This window comes from Suricata suricatta, chromosome 4 (assembly GCF_006229205.1).
Source record: "Suricata suricatta isolate VVHF042 chromosome 4, meerkat_22Aug2017_6uvM2_HiC, whole genome shotgun sequence".
Classification (NCBI taxonomy): domain Eukaryota; kingdom Metazoa; phylum Chordata; class Mammalia; order Carnivora; family Herpestidae; genus Suricata; species Suricata suricatta.
This window is the reverse complement of record NC_043703.1, coordinates 110,761,808-110,781,393: the sequence shown is the minus strand read 5'-3', so window position 1 is coordinate 110,781,393 and position 19,586 is coordinate 110,761,808. Positions and strand designations below refer to the sequence as shown.

Below are 19,586 nucleotides of genomic sequence, written 5' to 3'. Positions count from 1 at the left end.
CACTTAACATTTTTAACTATTTGGCCAAGCTTAAGAATTAGCGATTAGATTAGCAAGAAAAAACGAGAGATATGGGTGCAGACGTTGTGGGGAGTGAATTGTGTATTTTTGCTTTAGTCTAGTCACTTGGAGGTTCTAGGCTGGGGCTGGGGGGGGCGTTGGACAGGAGTGGGGTTGGATTTAATGCAGAAGGTCTGAAAGAAAATTGATACGTCAGATACGGAGGGAGCTATAAAATGCTTTGGGAAGACACAGAGTCTACAAGAATGAGGATATAAACAACATTTAGTAAGTTGGAAAATTTCTCCAACCACAAGTTGCACTCCTTGTGTGAAGCAAGACTACTTGCATTTTTTAAACTGTAATTGGTTAGAGAAGAAAAATCTCCCACTCCATGCTTAAATGAGAACACATTGCCATAGATTACCAAAACCTAATCAATTTTGAGTTGAAATATTTTTCTCAGCGCCCAGTGGCCACTTGAAAGCAGTTTCGTTTTCAGACAGGGCTGACTGGTAAGTGGGCCATCCTTGTGCCAAGCGGCTGGCGCACCCACCAGTTCAAATGGAAAGTGCCGAGCGGTTGAATCTTGAGCGACCCTTGGTGCCCCAAAACTGACCCCTCCTTCCCCAGGGCCACATCTCTGTGCTCAGGCAAAACGTGAAGGCACAACTTGTGTTTAGGATATTCCCAAATAATTTACATGGAAAAACTGGCCCAAGAGCCTACTAGATTAGAAATCACTATGGCATCCTAAGTAAAGTTTCATATTCACGGAAGGCCCTCAATTGCAAAGCGACTGGAGCAACATAGTAGGTGACTCCTCTACAAATCAATTTACATTGCGATAGAGCAAAGGGCTGTCACATACATGAATCAAACTGCTGTGATTGGAAGGTTTGTGAAATGTCATCAAATTGCGTCTTTTTGCTCCTTTTAATATAAAGCAGTCATTTTCCCACGATGCTACCTATTAAAGCATCTGCAGGAATGATGGTACTGTTGGATTGGAATTTTTTGCTTTAACTAAGTTATGTTCTGAATAATGAAGAGGGTTGTCCATACAGCCCGCTCTACATGGGTTTCTGTGACTTGGATTGAATCATCACTAATAATTGCATGAGAAAATGTGTGTTATTAGCACTGTGTGTGGTACTTCATAAATGTTAATGTGTTTGTTAACTTGTATAATACTAATGTATACTGTGATTATTAAAATCACCGGCCAGATATCCAAAGTAAAGTTAATTCTAAAACTGAACTTGGAAAGAAACTCACACAAAATTCACTTCAGTGCATTTTCCTTTCCATTGATGTTTGGCATTTTATGTTGAAAAGTACACATTATAAAGCATTGGCGCTAAAGAAGGTATTTGATTATTACTGGGTAATTATTCATTATTACCTGGGATTCAACTGACTATATAACGGTGAAAACTTGGGCAAAAAAATAAAAAAATCGTGAATGGGGACCACTGCCCTAATCAGGTTGCATTTCTAAAGTAAAATGAACTATATAATAGTCTAGGAAACTAATATTTTATTGCTATCGTGTCTGAACTTTTCTTTAAAATAATGAAACTTCTGCTTTGTAAATAACGCATGCTCAAAACAGATAACAACCGCATGAGGCATAGTTAGGAGGAATTTTGGGACAATTACATCACAGCTAAAATCCTTTCCTTGTCATTTCTGTTGAGGTCCGTTTGCTGGTGAAATAATTTTCTTCTCTAATATGGTGTGGATCACAGCAACAGTGGGTTTAGATGTAACCATTTAGGAGCAGAGGCCTAGCTCCGTATGCCAGGAAAAAAAAAAAAAAAGCACGCACCACAAAGACCATTGAGATGAATGGCTCTATTTTATGAGCCATAAAAGTTTTATTCATCTTGACACTGAAACAGGTTTAGGCAGTGAGTTGACACGCCTTAAATAAATAAGTGGAATTAATTCCCCAGCCCTTGAAACAATAGCAGCATGCATGTAGAACGGAGAAATGCCCCATTGTTTCCTGTGGCTGCCTGATATTGATATTATTTGTGTTTTTCTGTGCCGCTGCCTCAGGGGCCTGGTTGATCCACTTCAGATTCATCCCCTGTTTTATTAGAGGTTGAAAAAGGTTCAAGACCTGTTTGTACCACAGCTCCCACCGACAGCTAAGGAACCAGTTTGGCGTCTGGTTTGTCTGTTGTTTTACTGCTGACCTTCAAATCAACTTTAACCCCTGACCTCTGGAGGCATCTATCATGACAAGAGGCTGTTTAACACAAATGGTGCCCATTTATAGGGGAAGAGACTCAGAAGGTTTCCTTTTTATGAAGAATTTGGTTTTTCACCCCTCTTTTCTCAGTCACCACAGGTGAAATCCCTCTTAGCAGCTGGCTTATGAAATAATGTGAAGGGAGGCCTTAATGAGCAGAAAGCACCCTCAGCTGGAGATAAATATATGCAAATGAGATGCACAAACAAAGGAGCCTGGACAGAGAAATATCTGCAATTCCAGCAAAATGCTGCCTGCAGCTCGAAGATGAACAGCTTTGATAAAATGGTAACAAAAAGCACCTTTTTATCCTCCAGCGTGTTTTACATTGCAATAGACCATTGTCATTGCAACCCAGTGGAGCATGCAGAGGTTTTCTGCACTGTTTCAGAAAGCTGTTTAAACATTTGTTTTAAGGCATTCATGAAATATAATCAATGGACTGCTTCTCTGTTGTTGTTGTGATTTTTTTTTCTCGAGTGTGTTTTAGATGTTGCTGTAGTTTTTTTTACCTGTTGGTCTTTTCGGGGTTTAATGCTGTGCTATTTCACTTTTTGGTGACTGTTTCTTCCACTGGCTAGAAGGGCTTTTTTTTTTTTTTATTTCAATGGAAAGAGATTTCAAGTTAATAACTAGTAAGACGCGGCTTTGAAGAAGGGTTTGAACCATCACGGAGCAGCGCCCAAACAACTCGTTTTAATGATGGCAATCAAGTGTGTAGAGCTAATTCAGAGACAGGCATGGAACATGCTGATTTTAATAAGCTTTCAAAAGGCAATCTCTAACTTTTAAAAGTCTCTTTTTAATTTAATCGTCCTTGGTTCGTACGATGCCAAAACAAACAAAACCATTAAAATATGTTTTCAATATGTATCCGCAGTGTTATTTGATAGTGCTTTAAATTAGCATTGTGTTGGTAAAATATTGATTTGATGAGCTTTAAAAATGGAAGAGCTAAAATCATCAACCTATTTGGGGAAAAAAGGAACATTTTTCCTCTATAAAGGAATTGGGCCCTGGCCCCAAGATCTTGCCAGAGACAGGCTGGACCATGACACGGAAATTGCTGCGTCTGAGCATACATATTACGTTTAGGTTAATAATCAAAGCAGTGAAGGTGAGAGAAGAAACACTACACACTTCACGTGTGTCAGAAAACTATTGCTCTAAAAGCTCAGCAAGATTCGGTTCTTTCATTTATAACACAGTCCTGGCGTTCTGCAGCAGAGGCGTATGAGGGTCTTTACATTTCCTTTGCCTAAATTACTTCATCTCCGTTGCTTGCATTGGAGTGGAGACATTTCTTCTGAGTACTGTGTAGCTTTCACATTTTATGTGCATTTCATCAGGCAAATGTCAAATTTGCTAATAACAAGAAAATCTCCTCATTTTTAATCATGCCACTCCTGTTGCATGGGGGTGGGGGGGTGGAGAAGGGGGGGTGGAGAAGGGAACACAAATGCATTGAGCCGTCTGACCAAAAGAAGAAGGAGAAAATGCTTATTTGGGTTTTAAAATGACACACGCTCGGTTCTATCAATGTCTGCATCAGTGCATCATTAAGTTCAGGAGTTCAGGAGTTAATAGAAACTTGGTTATATTAGGGATGCTTCTTCAAGCCCAGGTTTGAAGCAGCATAATTATGTTCAACTGCTGTTGTTTGGAAAGGGCGAACAGCATCTTAGGCACAGAACAATGAAATTACAGCTGAGATTTAGGTTAGCAAAAGCCGTCTTCTCCAGGCTTTTATGATTCATTATTTCCCATTAAATACAGTATTAGAAGTGTACACTAGATAGCTCATGGTTGCTGCTCTCGGAGCACATTATCTATATTACACAGGTCTGGGGAGCAGAATTAGAAAACTTTGGGGGAATGAGCAATATGTGTTTGCTGATAGAAGTACCATATGGCTCATCTTCTTCAATTGCTTTCATTGCGACTCTGATGCTGGAGAAATTAAAGTTTTATTTGATGTGGCACAGCTTAATGAACTGTCTTCTGTTAGGAAAATTGAATATGTTTCCTGTTATTTGAGCACAGAGCCTCCATGGTTTGGCTGATGAGGGATGCATTATGTATTGTTTATTTAGCATTTTGAAAACAAAAGCAAGATATTGAAGGTAAAATTGATTACTGCTGGATTGCATTATATAATCAAGTTTTCTCCTTTTAAATTTCCCTTTACAATCCTTTTATAATGTTTTAATATGAGATTGTTCCATCGTTTTGGTTTTTCAAAAATACACAGGGCTTGGTTTTTATCCAGATACCTTTATTTGTAAATAAGCCACAGGAAACTCTAAACTCAGTATTGTTGTATTTGTAAAGTTCGAAGAAGAATGTCTGGGGATAATGAACACATTCAGTTTGTGTGAGTCTAACTGCAAAACTTCCAGTTTCCCCCCAGCCGGCTTAGAGAATCCAGCATTTGCTAGCTGAAAGGGGATGTCATTTTCTTTTGTTTGAAATAGACCACTTCGGAACATGCTGGAGAGGGGCCAGAAGGAAAGGAAGAGGGTTTTTTTAATATTTGGAAATACAAGCCGCAAAATAGCAAATTTAAGATTTTTGAGTTAGTTGTGGGTAAATGAAAAGGCCACATTCAACCTGTGAATTAAAAGAAAAAAGGAAGTATATACTCCACGAATTTAGATTTTTTTTTTTACTAACTAGACCTGATTAAAGAAAATAGACAAAAATATACTTACAGGGTAAGAAAATTGGGGTATTAACCCATGCACATGGTCTCCATTCCCTGAAAGAGTCTGCAAAGAGATACATCTAGCATTTTGTTTAATTTCCCCGTTTTCGTTTTAGATCTGATTGTTTTAGAAATATGAAACCTGAATAATCTCTAAATGATTTGACACTGAATGCAAAATCACCTAGTCACTGTTTCTTCCTCTCATTTTCCAGAGAGAAATAGTCCTCATATGTGCTGATGACTCACGCACAGGAATCTGCAACCAGCAAGTAGGATAAAAAATAGTTAAAATGAATCAACATTTATCTGGAAGATACAGTCCTGACCCCTCCAAAAAAAGTCATTTATCTTCTGTGTCCTGTGATGTTTGGAGGATTCTGGCAAATATGGCAGTTAAACAAACTTCTCTCACAATCTAAATACTGTCTGTTCAAGAGAGGCTTCCAATGTTTATAGCTCATAAGTAAAGAAAAAAAAAAACACAAAACCCTGGTATTTTACCAAGAGTAGTGCTCTTGAAAATGTCTCCGAACAAAGTGTTTAAGCAAAACTTTGGCCACAGATATTCTCAATTCCTCATTCTTCCTCTGATTTTTTTTTTCAGGGAGGTGTTTTCACATTCTATCATTACATTCCTTCTCTTGAAATTAACAAATCAGTTTCAAAAAATTAACACCTGACTATGACCTGATCATACAAACTTCCTTCGGAAACAGTTGAGAAGGAAACATCACATTTTTATGAACCCCATCTCCTGCCAGGGGCCTCGGAGGAGGAACACCATTATGCATTGTTATCAGCGTGGTGTAATTTGACTGTTGACAAAGTATCCGTGGCAGTGAGAATGAGCGCAGTTAGAAGGGTGGCGGATTGTAATCAAGAAGATGCTTAGCTGTGCAACACTGCATCTTGAGCAGATTTGAATCAACATTGCCTTAAGGGGACATGCACACATACCAAAAGGAAAAAAAATCCATTAATTTTTAGAGGAAAATTAGAGTGGCACTTGACGAAGTAAAATTTGACATGCGTTAATTGCTCCGCAGCTCTCCTAATTAGAGATTTTCAAATTCTTTTACTGCTGTCACCATGATGGCACATTGTCTTGCTGGACAAATACTGAAACTGCAGATTCGTTTGATCGGCAAGTTTCATGGAGGAAGATCGGACCGTGTCCTCTAGTCGACTTCCAAAAGGTGGTCAGCTGGAGAGCAAAGAGGGTTTTCAGCTTTACCTTCTCCCAAGATAAAAATAGGCTTGTTACAACAGTTTCATTACAAGACTTAATGTAAAGGAAGTAGGTGCTGATGAGATTTTCTTAAACAGACGGAAATGTTCCTTTGATACTCGTGCCTCTGAGGCATATGAAATATTTCAGGTGGGAAGAAAAAGCCAGTGAAATGCTGCATTATAGACACGTTCTCATCTTTCTACTCATATTCTTCAGAAATCAGAGAGAGGGGATTTTGAAAGGCCATGTCACGTTTTTCCCAGGTCTGAAGTGGAAGACAACAGCATCCCTGGCTCCCCTTCTCTTAAAGTAATTACGTTGCTCTTTGGCCCTCAGAATGGCACCAAATATGATCCTATAATAATTTTGGGTTCCCTTTTTCAACCCCTCTGTCTAGCCCTTGAACCTCTCTTAATTCATTAACATATCGCGTTTTTTCAATTTTCTATTTTCTTGCAATAACAATATTAATGCCGGGGTGAAAGCTTGATTGGAGCTAAATTACTTGTTACCTGCTGGCATTTATTTATATGGCATTGAATTATAAAGCTTTGCTATTGTCATGCCTTGGGCGAATTGTTTATGACACCAGTAATAGGAGTAATTGTTATTGTTGAAATTACCTGTCAGCTACCCATAGCGGTGGCCCTTGTCCCACTGACAAATAGTGACAAGAGAGAGGTATCCTCCATGCGTCCCCCTGATGGCTTCTCCTCTGATAATAAGAAGTGCAGGGCCTCTGATAATTTGCCTGTCACTGTTGAGCGCAGCTCAGAGAGAGTTAGCCAAATTGTTGTCATTCACTTTGACAAAGACAGCAAGATGCTCCTGGGCAAGAGGAGGATTATCAAAATAAATGAAATCGCTTACACCCCCTTTGTTTGTTTGGCTCAAGAATTGCCTGGCTTTGTACGAGGTGGTGAAATCAGGGTCCAGTTCTGGGAATACCTCTGTTCATTCTAAGATGAGGATCCCAGGGAAGAAAAGGCCCCTCAGAAGACTCGCTATTTTGCAATTTGCATTAGCTATTTAGAAATCATTTTCAGATATAAAAAGTCAGTAAGATTGCAACAAGAAGTCTGTGAACATGGGGTTGAATGCTTTAGTTTAAAGCACGTGTAAAATTCACACCTTTTCTCTCTTGCCTTCCTTTTACCCATCCTTTTTGTTTTTGATCCATGCAGGCATTCAAATTCAGTAAGTGTGCAAAAATGCAAAATTTCCCAGGTGCGATCAAGTTTTCTTTAAAACTGTAGAAATCTGCATCTTTGACTCTTAAAGCCTTTCAAGATTATACAGTCAAATTTAGGATTATTATTTCAAATGGTTGTTTCCTTTCCATAAATTATCTTTTATTTATGTGATATCTTCATGTGTAAGGAGATAAATGAAACATAGTTCCAGGTATGAAGCATCAATTATCACAGGCTAACAGAGGAAGCAAAATGCCTCTGTTATTGCCAGAGCTCCAATATAAATATTTGCATTTTAAAACCCCTTGTTTGCAGCCTGTGAACCTGTCACAGAGGAGAGGGGACAGGAGAGTGGGGGATGGGGTCTAGGACTGTCCACGTCTGAAAGAACGACTTTAAAGTAATCAAACCTTTGCTCGTATAAAAACCAAAATCATTCCCACCATTCCACAAAGAGCATCATTTCACGCTAGGAAAATTCTTATTTTTAAGGGGCCTGTGAGGTTATTCCCTCATAGATCTTGTTGACAAATACTTGCTGCTATAAGACATTGAAAAGAAAAGAAAAGAAATAACTAGGATAAATGTAAAATATTGGCTCCTTGTAGGATAGTAATCATCTGTTTATTGGTCTCTACCAGACAAGTAATGACCAAGCCCAGCAACATTGCCTTGGGCCCTTCCCCTCCTAACACCGGCCATCATCTGATTAGAGAACCTCCAAGAAGTCACTATTGCATAATTTTCTGGGTCTTAACAGTGCCGGTTGGCTGGCAGGAAAACTACCTAGGAGGGTTGATAAAGCAACAGTGAAACATGATTTTATTTACTCCACTTAGACCGTGCTCTCTGGAAAAAGTCTCTGAGTGTCTCAGATGCTGGTGGCTGCTCGTGGAACCTAAAATTGGTTCAAATAGGAATTGTGGGAGGAGGAGGCGGGGCCATAGAGGGGAGTGAAACAGGAAAAGCAAAATTATCTATCCTTAAAGCTCTCCGTGAGCGGCACCCAGAAGTAATTAAGCACATTGTTATGGGCGTCCAGACCTTTTCTTAGGCGTTCTGTATTGAAAGCAGGTGAGTAAGTTTTTAGCTAAAATCATAGACACAGTAACCTGATGATGGGGTAGAATGAGTTTTTAATTCTTAACAATAATGCAGTCGACTAAAGGCAACCAACCACTCACGGTTAACCATGTTGCATGTCCCTGATGAACAAGTGGAAGGCAGTGACATAAGTAAGAGGTTATCGGTAGTAATAAAAATGCTCAAACCTGTCTTGGAATGTGATCCCTTTAACAGATAATTTTTAAGAATGTAGCATGTCCTCGCTTTCTCTGTCGAGACACACGTTAGTGATCCCAGGAGGGAAAATAAACATACGTTTTTAAATGAAGGTATTTAAAATGTACCCCATATTTCAGCGTGTTGCTGTAACCTGGTCTTTTTTATGTCCCTCCTATAAAACCTAAATTAAGCCTCTTAGGAGAGGTTTTGCTGTAGGCTTCGTCTAAAAACACGATACATTTTAAATGGTTCCAGTACTTGAGTGCACTTTAACATGTGATCACTAAGGCGCATTCTCTTTCCCCTCTTCCAAGCAGCAGGCTTTTAAACGGATGAGCTTCTTTAAAATTTAGCTTCAGTTGAAATGTAAACTTTTAACAAATAGTAATTGCTCCTGTAGCTCTATTGATAAAGTGACTGGCAGCAAATTTCTCTCTTCCTCTCTCTCTCTCTCTCTCTCTCTCTCTCTCTCTCCCTGTATCTCCCTCCCTCTCTCTCTTTCTCTCTCTCTCTCTCTGGTAACATTTTGAAACACCCATCAGTGTCAAAGGAAACTGCACACGTCTCCTTTGCTGCTCTAAATAAGGTTCAGCAATGTTAAGAAAAATGTCAGAAAAAGCTCAGTGGATTAAAGTAACATTTCTGCACCATGTCACAGAGAATGGCAGGGCAGACTGGTCTGCATAATTCTGAAAGATATCTTGTGTAAGATGCTTACTCTATAAACCAAATGAAATTTTATTTGGAAAGATTTAAGATTGTATTCGATAACATACACATCCAGTTGTTTTTCTAAATCCTGTTATTCCTTAATATGCCTTTGGTATGTATTTTTTAAATCAGAGCAATAATACACTCTTCTCTTTGTAACGTGGTTCTCCACCCGTGTGAGGCGTTAAAATACACTTCAGACTCTTCAAAGCATTTTTCTTTTCTTTCTAAAATTCCTAGGATGTTCATTCGGAGAAAGCAGTAAAAATGCTGGGCTTTTGCGCATGCAAATTTATTGAGCTAATCAGTCCTTTTTTCACCTTAAATAAAATTTGTATATAGCTTTGGAGATTCTCAGAACAGTTCATTTATAGATATAAAAAATATAGAGAGAACACTTACATTTCATGCATGTATTAAAAATAAATTACTGGTTTGAGATTTTTTAGTTTTGTTCTATTTTTCTAAAGAATATTCAATAATTGCAAAAGAGTATAATGGTAGTAATATATCTCATAGTATCATAAGTATGTAATTAAAACTTAACAGTTAAAAAGAAAATAACGCACAGATTCATTACTGGATACTAACAGGCATGGAGAGATTAGTTTTACAGAAACAAGGTAAATCTCAGCTGATTTTAAGTATAAACTTTTTCAAAACAGCTTAAAAATGAATTTAGACAAATTTGTCTCTTAACCTTTAAAGATTTCCTGCCTGTTTCTGTATGTCCTTTATTACATTAATTTTTTATTTAAATTACACCATTAACTGGATATGAATTTATCAAGAATACATGTATTGATTTATAAAACAGTACCATTAGTTATTATAATAGCTAGATGTAGCTGATATTACAAAGCCATTTAAAGGTTTTTAATATAACTTGGACATACATAGATAGATAGACATTATGGACAAGACTACAATTTAAACTGGCTACTAGCAGTTAATGAAATCCTTGATTTATATTCTAGTTTAGAGATTGATTATATTGTTGCTTTGTAAAACTATTTATATTATGCCATTTTTCAAAGGATGTCTCAATAAAAAAGCTAAATAAAATATTCAGTCAATTCCCAAAGCAGATTTTGTTTTCTATATTTTAAATGCTAGTGAAAATAATTGATTGTGTGTGTTCTAAGCTTTGTCATTTCCATTCCAGAGGTGGCTTTCCTGATGGGAGCCTCTTTTGCAATGCACACTTTCACACCCTCTTGATCCTTGCAGAAACAAACCCCTTCTCTTTATTTCATTACCAACATCGTTCCCCACCCCCCATCCCCCAAAACAAACCCATGTATATTTCACAAAACCTGCACATCAGGACACATAAGTCTTTTTGGCATCTTTCATGGTATGCATTTTTTTTTTTTCTTAAGGTTGTGGAAAACTGGGACTTACCCCAAAGCCGCAAAGCAGGCAATCACGAAGAGTATTTGGGTAAGAATGCAATCTGAAGAGAAAAAAAGAAAAATGAGGAAGAATATAAGCAAATCACTGTAACACTTTCAAATTACTTTTCAAATGATAATTAGCCAACGAATAGATTGAAAGTTAAATTCTTTTCACATTGTACTTGGTTTGGGTCTCCTGGTCTCTTTATTTATATCACTTTTCCTTGCCTGGCAACATATGTTACCGATTTATTATAGTATTTTTACTGTTAGCAGACAAATCTAAAGGCTAGCTGAGAAGGCTAGCTTCATCTGATGACTTTCACAACAACTGCAGGGCATCCTTGAGGGTGAGCCAATAGGCTCTTTTGAAGCTATAATACTATTAACCATTTTGATGCCGAAATATTCCTTATAGCTAAAGTTGGTTCTCTTTTTGTAGGTGCTCGGGGTTTTGCATACACAAAAGTTTAATGTAAATGATCTGTTTAGTAAATATTTCACTAGCCTTCTAAGCACTTTCTTCCATGTGTCCCAAGTTGCATAAAAGCACATGAATGCTTTGGTTTCTTTATTTTCCCTTTCTTTTACAGGACACTGCAATCTGGACACACATGTATAAGTAAACAACTATCAAGCATCAACTTAAGTTGTCACTTCCCCCTCCCCCACGCCATTAATTTTCTGCTATGCTACTAAAAGAAACAAATATCCTTTAGAGTTTCAATGATCGCATCTCTGATATATGTAGAGCCCAGAAAAGTAAAGTTCAAGTGAGAGAGATTCCTTTTGGCTAAGAATCTGAAATTACTTTCCAAATTAAAGGTGTCTTTCATTCCAGCCATTTTAATGGCTACACAGTACTAGCCAAAGGTTTATGCCTTATGCCTTTTAATATGTACACGTGAAAATGTCAGTTTTCGAAGTGTACTTGTTGACTAAAGCTATCCATTTTAAAACTGCCAAATAACGAACTTTGATCTCTGATCACCTGTAACTTCCTTCAGCCCAAATTATCTAGTTACTTGAATTTAAAATCTTGACAATCTCTTTCTCCACTTAAACGTCCCAAGTGGCCTTTACTTCCAACATCAGGTACATTTTATAGAATTTCTTCTGAATATGCATGGCTTAAAATTTTAGAAATTAAATCTCAGATTTTGGAAGCCAGTGTTTCTGGTCTACATGGTTCAGCTCAGCCACTAAAATTTAATATAATTTTGATATTAGAACTCAGCCAATGAAACCGAGATTATTCATGGCTGCACTTAGGGGTCTCACTGCGCAGAAAGTGCATTTTGAGGACCTGGAATGCGCTCTGTACCCCTGAGATGCAGAAGGTGCCTAAGTGATATTGTCTGTCCAGACACACCTCGCATAGTAGACTGTCTGCAACCCATAACCACAGCTTTCCATCACGTTTCAGAAAACACCGACTTGGTTTTAAGACATTTGCATGTAGAATTTGCCTTCGGAACCGGTGGCGAAGTAACTACCATCCATCTCACACTTCAGCTAATTCTATTTTTTCTTTATTAAAAGTTTGCAGATCTTCATCATTTATACTTCAGTACACTTGCCATAAATTTTATTTTAGTATTAATTATAATTATCTCAGCACAATAAGTCATTTTGTATTTACTCATATATAGATATGCAGTTTCGTCTTAGTCTAATGTCAGTTAATCTTTAAGTGGGGTTATTGTTAATATCTATTGTCAGATATTTACTGTATTTATTTCTCTTTTGTCCCCAGGAGGCATCTTCCAGCGACTATAGGTAATTTTAAGTCAGAAGCAATTATGATCAAAAAGACTTGAGCTTCAGAGAATGAGGCCAACTTTCTGGAAGCACAAATGCACAGCAATTCCGAAAGTGATCGTGCATAGGATTATGAACACCCAAGTGACCCAGTGCTAGTCCTGTCATTCCATGAGTGACCCTATCCTAAACACACTGATTAGGACAAGTTCATTATAAATATTAATTTTCTCAGAAAAATAATGAATGAAGACACCACTGCAGAAGACCCTAGAGTTTTCATCTTCAAAAAATTACATTGAACAAAAATGAAATCTTCAGCAGAGTTGTATCCCCATATTTAGAGGCGTGCCAACTCTGAGCGTGGCGATCCAAGCTCCTTGATGCTTGTTCCTCCTCTAGACGAGGTCTTCCACTCCACAACACAGTGCTCTTAGTAGAGGACATGGACCTGGACTCTTCCTTCTCTGATTCTCTGAATCGCCCCATCCACCCACCACACCCTCTCTATGCCACCTTAAAACAGGTGCTTTTTAAAAACCTGAATTTAAAGATACAGGTTCCTCTGGCTTCCTGACCGGGGCTCCGTCATTATCATTCTGCAATATATCCAAGTGGCCCCTTCCAGCAACTGGCCCAAGGCTAAGCTCGGATCCCCACTTCCCCGTTGTTCTCTCACCTCCACCCCGACCCCCAAGGGCCACCCCCTGCTTTCTGTTTTGTCCATCACCTCAGTTCTTTTCCCCTGTTTCTGACCTGCACTTTTTCTGGATCAGACACAGGCAGGTTGAGAGGTAATGAGAACCAGATGGACATAGCGCAGAAATTGCCCAAATGGGTATGAGAATGTGGGGAGCTGTCAGGCATGGAGAGAAGCTGGAATTTTTCAGCAATAAAATGGGATTTATCGCCACTCTACCACAGTCATTGCCGACAACCGTTTACCTTGACAGAAACCCCATTCCAATAGGCCACGCCGATGCAGATTCTTTTTTCCCAAAGAGTGATGATTGGTATTTGTTCTAAGGCTCAAATGGCCTGCACTAAAGGTGAAGCATTAGGCCAAAGTCCTGTATTCCCCACTGAGGCAAATGAACCTGCTAAAATAAGTTCCTTCCACAATGGCTGTGTAATTGAAACCAGAAAGTGAGAGAATTTGATAAATTGCTTGACCCTGAAGGAATGTTAAGGTCATAAATTTTCATTGCATTTTTTCTCCCTCTTTTTTTTTTATATTTATATATTGATTATATTTAGTATTTGCTTCAAAATTCAACAAGCTTACAGATCATCAGTTGTGGCCCCAGGGGAGAGCACAGTAAATCATCAATTAAGAGGGCAGGGGCCATTCTCCCCTCATCTTCCAAAGAGGACTGTCGGCTCCTCAGCATCCCAAGGACAGTCATGGAGGTGTCTTATATCTCAGAATTATTCCAACTTTGCACGCCATTTGTCCTGGCGTGGACAAAGTCAAATCCACAGGAAAGATTTTTCTCAGAGGGTGCTGCTCCACTTCTATCATTTAAGAATGATGAACTGTTACGAGGCTGGCAATCCATTCACAGCGATCACACCCACATACCTTTTCCCCCTGGAACTTACAAGTAAGGACAATTGTATTTTAGCTAAAAAAGGCGATCCTCCTTTTTAGGTAAACTGAAAGTGTGCCTGCGTGCGTGTGCTCAAAAGCACCCGCGCTTCTGAATGTTAGTTTTGGCCAGTCCACTTTGAGATCTTTCAAACTTACTTTTTAAAAATCTGGATTATCTTAATGTGGAAATAAAACCTAGGTCATAAAAACAACCCCAACCTTATATTACATAATGTAAAACGGGCTGAAATACTAAAGTCATCACATAGTAGCGAATTTCTACATATCTTGCTTGAAGACTTGACCTATTTTTCTAAAAAGTGGATAAACTAAGCTTGTCACCATTCTAATTTAGATGTATTTTCTACTGATTGTAGTGATACATTATGAAGAGCGTGTATGTTTCGCCGCTCTACCAGGTTAAATGACTTCTTGATAGCCAAAACTCCTTATCCTTGAGAATTTTAAAGAATAACCTATCTCCTTTGTGTTTGTGTGCCTGGCTTGTTCTCGCTGTTAAATAAATAAAATCCGAAGTATTTGATCACTAACACACAACTTTGCTGTTCAGATTTTTCAGACTTCAAGAGGCCCAAACTGTGGTGCAGAGCGGAATTTCTGAGTGACCACTGGGACAATTTTTCTAACTTAGGAAAGATTCATGCTGATTTATTTTCAACTATTAATGATCACCTTACAGATTGAAACCAATACTAGCCCTAGGATGTAAGCACATGTACTTTTCTTTAAAGCCAGCTAAATTGTATAACAGATAATTTAGGTTGCATTCTTTAAAGTATTATCAAGAGGGGTTGAGGCTAAATAATTTCCTATATCCTACTTTCTTCTGTTCAAAAGTAATTAATGACAATATTTATTAAGAGTATTTCTATCTCAAGAAAATTTTTTGGTCAAGTAAGGGAATGGGAAAGAGAGTCCATAAAAGAAATCAATTCAAATCCTTATTATTCCAACATATAAAAGTCAGAGAAGTAGTAAGGAATTAGTAGGACCAGGGCTGTTTAAAATCTTAGAATCTGGCTCTAAAGTACAGGGAAGAAGACGATTTTCATATGTTGGTGCATATATGTATATAAATATTCTAATAAGAGTTCAGTGAGGACACATCTTCATCTTACAGAGGGGAGCTTATGATATACACAGGATCTACTTTTAATCTACTGGCTTTATCCGAGTTAAAAATGTGACTTTCTTCCTCTGCACTTAAAAATTGTGTTGCAAGGCTGTTTCAGAAAAACAAAAAATAAATAAATACATGCATATGTATGTATATATACATACATGGAAGTATAAATAAAATATGAACAGAAAATGGCTTCAATCACTAATATTTTTGCAAACTAATGTTCGGCTGATGCACCTCAATTTTATATTGCATCACATTAGTGTCATAATGGTAATGACTAGCCTTTATTCACTAACAGTTTGAGTCAGCACTTTGAGACATTTTCAAATTAGGTCATACTGCACATTTGTGCCTGATACAAAGGTTGATTAAGAGAGCTGCACAATTTTAAAGTGATGTGGTGTGAGTTGAATTAAGTTCTCTCTGATAGTTACGGGAAATGTGAGCCACCATAACTAAGCAGAAATAATGTATGGGCTATAGGGGGAGAATATATTTCCACAGAGTGCTTGAAGTCATACTCATTTACAATTTCACAAAGTCCTCTGTCTGTTATGGAAGAATTCTATCATGGGGCCTAGAAACAAGCAATGAATTACAATAAGGACACTGGAGGCCTGGTCCTCAGTCCTGTTGCAGTGAAAGTCAGTTTTTGCCTTTATGTCCCTTTTGATCGTCTCAATAAAGAGCTTCCCCCCGCCCCCTTCTAGACATTGACTACTGCTTTTCTGAAGTCAAAATGATCCTGTGTCAGAACCAAACCATTTACCCGTAATGTGATGATGCTGAGGTCTGGCCACATTGCTATGCAAGCTGGACCTGAAGAGAGAAAAAAAGAAGGACAAAGGTCAATTTAAAGTGATATTATCATGACAGACCCACAACCTCACCTAAAACATGTAGGCACAGGACTGGCTTTAATTCACCCAGCTCTGCCAATGAATTGTAAAAATGGCTCCAGAAGGCAGAGCGCCTTTTCGACTGGGTTTAAGAGGAACAACAACAAAAAGCTGAAATTCTTACTCATCGGTTTGCTCAGAAAGGGCACAAATAGCTGTTATTCACTCCCCATTGTCCTCTCTGTAGCATAAAGGAGCCACAGAGTACTTTCCAGGTAAACGCATAAATATTTTTTTATTGTGCATGTGGCCTTAGAAGCCAAGGAACCTGGAGGAAAGCTGAAACAGGGCATGGCACTGAATGGAAAGACAAGCTCCTTCCTTGGCTGAGCAGGCTTTGGTCCCTAGGACACAAAAGGAGTTCCCTGTGGTTTCTCTTGCACATACACCTGGCTTTCTTTGCATCGGCATCCTGAAACACAGGATGAAACACAGGACTGGAGCACATCGTGTTTCTGTTTCTGTTGTGCTTTTTCAAATTTCAACTCCCCATGTAGACCTTGCTGTACTCCCGGATTCAGCCCCTGTCGGGAGGGACACACGGGATGTGCTGCCCTGCCCCCTGCAGACCCTTTACCTCCAGTTTCTTCTCAGTTTTTTTTGAAATTCCATCCGAGCTTTGCACAGAAGTTTGGACTGAACTTGTTTTCTCCGGGAGAAGACATAGGCAAAGTAAGAGGACAGGGTCCCACTAAAAAAAAAAAAAAAAGCATACATGATTAAAAATAATAAATGCACCTGGTGAGGAACATAATGTTGTAATAGCCACAATCATTCTCAATATTTAAAAATATGTTTCTATTCCAGATTTTCCTGGAGATTTTCACAAGAATAAAATTTTGCCTTCACAAAGGTAAATAGTCTTCAGATCTTGGGAGGGATATAAACAAGAACTCTTTGGAAGGAAGAGAGGGAAGGAAAGGAAGAGGAAAAAAACAGGGAAGGAAGGAGCAGAAAGGAAGACGGATTTCAGCTCTTTCACTCTGTCCCAGCAAGCACCTGCTCCTGAGGTGTCCATCCCTGTTCACTGGTTTCTGTCCTTCAGCTGTGACAGTTACAACCCACGCGACTGACAGGCAGGGAACCATGCTGCCTTCAGTTCTGCCGTCGTGAATTTCTTGTTTTTTAAATGTTTATTTATTTATTTTGAGAGAGAGAGAGAGAGAGAGAGCGAGTGAGCAGGGGAAGGGCAGAGAGAGAGGGAGAGAGAGAATCCTAAATAGGCTCCGCACTTTCAGCACAGAGCTTGATCCCATGAACCGCAGGATCACGACCTGAGCCAAAATCAAGAGAGACACTCAACGGACTGAGCCTCCCAAGTGCCCCATGAATTGCAGGTTACTACACATAAGCAGTACTTCTAATGAGCTGAACTTAAATTTGGATAACTCCTTGTTCTCACTAAACTACAGAGGTTGCTCTGCCCGGACCTGACGATTTATCACAAAAGCAGAAGTCATGGAATGTACTGTGACCCAGATTAAAACACAAATGTCCCTGGTTTCATGGTCTGCCAATTAATACCCGAAGCAATGGTAGCACTATGTCTCAAGCACATCCATTTTCTTTGTGAATACACCCCTGGTGTGCGCAATCACTTAATTTACATTTTCCAAAGGTCACTTGTGGCACTTGCTAGAAGCGACTATATATTTTACTTATTTTGAAGTAGGCTAATTTGCCTCGCTATGGAGACACACCTGTCCAGCCACTGGGATGGCAGAAATCTGAATCAGGCGTAATATCGCAATGAATAGATAAAAGTAGTTTTGCCATTTTGTTAAGCAATTAAGGGAATACTTGAGTTTCTCCAACAGTTTAATTTAGTACACAAGAAGAGCATCTAGTGAGCTATGTTTATTAATAGTGGGATTTTTATTATTATTTTCCAGAACAGATACAGTAACATTACAGGGGTTCAATATGACTTTTGATGATCTGGCATGCAGTGATTAAATAAGGTTAACCCTCATTTTATATGCTAATAGGATATTTATAATCTCCACAGCATATCCAATTTAACGATTTTATTCTCTGTTGTTCAGAAAGTATTTCTTATTAGCGAAAGAGAATACCCTTACATTCACCACAGATGCTAGTTTAATTGGGCTTGAGTGCATTGTGTATAATTAGTCCACTTCTCTAATATTTCATCTATAATTACACAATGAACAATGTGCTTAAATTTCATAAAATTAGTGGGTTCAAAAGAAAGACTTCAAAAAAAATGAGCATTCCATTCTCAAGCTTTCCCAAGCCTTACTGAGAGCCCGATGAAAGTACGGCTCAGGCCAGCTGAGTTCCACACATGGTGAATGGATGCCCAAAGGCTCTGAAGTTAAAAGCGAAAATAACGGTTTCCCCAGCTCCACCCCTCCCACCCAATGACAATGTTAGTAGCAAAACTGCTTGGTCCGGGTCCAGCTGTCACTGGAGAAACAGGATTAAAATCCCTATGTACTATATTCCCAAGGTCCCTGCAAATGTCCGTCTTCAAGAAGGTGTTTTGAATGTCAAATCTGTTTGGTTTGGGGTTTGGGTACTTTTCTCTCCCAGTATTTAGAACTCTTTTGGGCAAACTCATTTCAGATAGAAGCTATGAAGTTTATCATGGAAACCAACTTTTAGTTCTGTTAAGAGTGTGACCAAATAGAGCAAGAGGGGGAATAAAAAGAGCAAGAGAATCTGGTTTATTATTTTGAGCTTTTCTTTACTGATTGAAGGAAGTGAGTGGAGCCTCTGAGTGTGCATGTGTGTACTGCCCATGTTACTTCAAATGAGGCTATTTTTACACTGGCAGGATACTTAACTTGCAGAATTTTTAAAAATTCAAGGACAAATGAAAAATATATTATAGGGGTTAAGAGACTTTTTCAGGGGCCATCCTTGGGGGAGTTAGCCAAGGTCAATAACAGGTCCATATGTCCCCTTCAATGTGCCTTCTCTTGTACCCATAAAATATTCATCTTATAAAATTCTTGGAGATTCTTAAACCCTCATTCCGCTTCCAACATGTTTGTTTCACTTCTACCAACAAGAGTGACAATTGCCAAAGTGATCACTGGGAACTGGCAGACTACCTGTTGGTCAACAGACAAAAGAGAGACTCCCCCCAAAGACTTCAAACAGAATCACTTATCTTTTGAACCCAGAACCTATTAGTAAAAAAGCAGTTGGTTGTTATATTAGTCAGGATCTACTCAGGAAAATAGATTCACCACCAGATAGTTCAACAGAGGGATTTAAACTAGGGAACTAGTTACTAAGGTGTTGAAAGAACTGAAAGGTCAAATGGAAACCGTGAGTTTGGTAATAGCAGGAATCCACTGCCATCCCTAGATGGAAGGGGTCAAGTTCCAGGACCTCAGAGGAAGTGCAGCTATTGCCAGAACTACCTCCAAATCA

The 19,586-nt window shown here is 38.7% G+C and overlaps 1 long non-coding RNA gene across 1 annotated transcript; it reads right to left on the bottom strand.

The window, feature by feature from the left end:
• Positions 1-10,740: 10,740 nt before the first annotated feature.
• On the bottom strand, positions 10,741-16,877 carry LOC115289024. The gene is made up of 3 exons (XR_003907344.1): positions 16,759-16,877; positions 16,052-16,101; positions 10,741-10,842 (listed from the first exon to the last, which is right to left on the bottom strand). It is a non-coding gene; the product is annotated as an uncharacterized LOC115289024 (long non-coding RNA).
• Between the last annotated feature and the right edge of the window lie 2,709 nt (positions 16,878-19,586).